The sequence below is a fragment of the Petaurus breviceps genome, unplaced genomic scaffold, assembly GCF_028583685.1.
Source record: "Petaurus breviceps papuanus isolate PSGF00001 unplaced genomic scaffold, PetGlider_PUasm1.0 90466, whole genome shotgun sequence".
Lineage (NCBI taxonomy): Eukaryota > Metazoa > Chordata > Mammalia > Diprotodontia > Petauridae > Petaurus > Petaurus breviceps.
In genome coordinates, this window is record NW_027187260.1 from 3,138,668 (window position 1) to 3,141,443 (window position 2,776).

Here is a 2,776-nt window from a genome sequence, read left to right on the forward strand (position 1 = left end):
AACAGTCAGTGTATGTATGATACATATCTTTGATAAAAACATGAAAAGAAAATAGGAAGGCTTTCATAGGTGATTTCTACAGCAGATTACAACTTGATAGCCACAGAAGCTGACTAAAAGGTGTGGAAATTGTAAGATCCTATTCTATTTATTGTTGATTGATTTTCTAAAAATGCATTTGGTACCCAGGCTGAGCCAAGTAAAATGGCTACCACCCCATCTGCAGCTGCAGCTCTTCCTCCTCACTTCCTTCCTCCTCCTCTCCTCCTTTTCCTTCTTTCTACTCCTCAGCAGTCACCTATCTTGGCCTTACTGTGCTGCTTCTTCCTTCAGTTATGTTACTCTCCTCAGCTAATGTAAAGTGGGGGAAAGAGAAGTTTATTGGGATAGAGCAGAATACATGGTATTCAGTGCTCAGCTTTTTGCAGTGACTGGAGCCTAGCCTGCTAGATAGGAAGTTATGGTGAAAGGATGATGTTTGGGGAAATATCAAGATGGAGTGGGTTTGCTCGGTGTTTTGGTGGGTTTGGGGTTTTTTGGTTTTTTTTTTGCTTTTTGGAGGGCAATTGGGGTTAAGTGATTTGCCCAAGGTCATACAGCTAGTAAATATTAAGTGTCTGAGTCTGGATTTGAACTCAGGTCCTCCTGACTCCAGGGCCAGTGCTCTATTCACTGCACCACCTAGTTGCCCCTGGGTTTGCTCTGTTAATGATGGGATCAACAGGTGCCCTTTCTAAGGAGCCCTGGGTTAAAACCATTTTCATAAAAGACGTGACAGATGAACAGGGAGCATCTGCCAAGGAATTTCCGTGTGACTTGCTACATGAATGCTACAGTGGTTAGTTACACTTGTTCTGTCATGCAATGGCACAGTGTAACCAGTCAGTGCCAGAAATCAGAGATGCCATTCAAGGATATGTCAGTGCCTTGCAAGCTTCATAGGAAATGGCCTCCACATGCTACATTACTGCAGTCCTCAGAGATTTGTTGAATTCCAGAGACAAAACTTCCAGAATCCCACCTATTATTCTACTGCAGTTTTCACATATGGCTTTCCCACAGTTTGCAGAGAAAGGTGATCAAGGATCATATCTTCATCAGGACACCAGTGAATGCTGAATGCTGCGACAAAAACTGACTCTTTAGAAGGAGATTGTTACAGAGAAAGAGGTACCTGGTGGGTCAGTGGATAGAGCACTGGGACTGGAATCAGAAGACCTGAGTTCAAACCCAAACTCAGATATGTCCTAGCTGTGTGACCCTGGGCAAGTCACTTAACCTCTGATCATCTCAGTTTCCTTATCTAAATAAAATGAGCTAGAGAAGGAAACAGCAAACCACTACATTATCTGCAAAGAAAACCCCAAATGGGGTCACAAAGGATCGGACATGACTGAAGAACAACAACAAATCTATTAAGAAGACTGAATCACCAGCTTCTACTGCAGCAGCACCTACTTAAAAGAAAAATTTAATTGATCAGTACTTCAGTGTTTAGTTTGAAACTGCTATGAAATGTACAGAAGTGAGAGAAGAGAAAATCACCATAAGAAAGGGAAATAAGCCTCCATTTCAGCTGTTTTCTCAATTAAGAAGCCAAGTATCTTTTTACAGGACTTAATTGAGACTTCAGGAAGAAATCACCAAGCAGTCCCCGGTATGGCAAAGAAATGCCTTGTACATAAAATCTTCCAAGACTTGCTGGCTGTCCACTTACCCTAGTATTCAGATGGTTTGATTTTTTTTTAAGAAAAGTAATATGTGAATGCGATGTTAAATTACCTCTTATGTTGAATGTATCAGAACTATGTACACCAGAACTTCAAGGACAAAATAAGTCTTTTGGTGAAAATTCAAGGATCTAGAAGACAAAAAGTAAATTAATGGTAAAAGGCATCTAGCCAAAGCAGTGTTTCACAGAAGGAAGCTGAATATAAACCATTTTCTTTTCCTGATGATAGTGGCCTCTAATGACCATGGTTATTATAACTTACTAGCAGTACTAACACATCAGGGAAGGTCTAGTTGCTCAAGCCATTGTGTATCATGGTTTAAAAAAAATGGAAACAAGATGAATGGATTGAGGTTGATGATGATAAGGTCAGCATCACTGTGGTAATCTAGTGGTGGAGACCGGCATATATGTTCTATTGTATAGGCTTCACAGAGCTGAATTAAAGAGAAAGCTTTACAGCAATATTCATTTTAGTTATTTCTAATTAGGTGTGGAATAAATATTGTTTTGCTGATCATTTCTAAACACCAGAGCTTTAAGGAAGATACTTGAGGTGGTTCTACATTATTTTCCCTCACATGCAGTCAAGAGAGTTAAATCAGATTTGAAAAAAAGTTTATCTTTGGATTCGGCTGACCCTGTATAAAAGGAACAAGCGTGAAGACTTTTTTTTAGAATTCAAAAAGGCCTATTAATTATATAATCTTTTTGTAAAATGCTAGCTGAAAATGCCTTTCAATCACTATCTTCTGTGTTGGCATTTAATTTCTCTTTCTGTTTTTCCCAGCCCAAGATTCAGCAATCAAATATTTATTGCACAACTGTTATTCCATCATTTGTTGTTAATCTTGCCTGGCTAAAACTGCTCTTCTTTTTGCCTTATATAACAAACTTTTGGCAATGAGGTAGCATGGTGGATAGAGTGACAGGCCTGGAGTTAGGTAGACTCATCTTCCTGAGTTCAAATCTGGTCCCAGACACTTACTAGCTGTGTGACCCTGGGTAAGTCACTTAACCCTGTTTGCCTCAATTTCCTCATCT

At 39.6% G+C, this 2,776-nt stretch overlaps 1 pseudogene; it reads left to right on the plus strand.

Annotated features, from left to right (window-relative positions):
- Positions 1–676: 676 nt before the first annotated feature.
- On the plus strand, positions 677–2,124 carry LOC138141773 (ubiquitin carboxyl-terminal hydrolase 14-like; annotated as a pseudogene).
- The last annotated feature ends 652 nt before the right edge of the window (positions 2,125–2,776 follow it).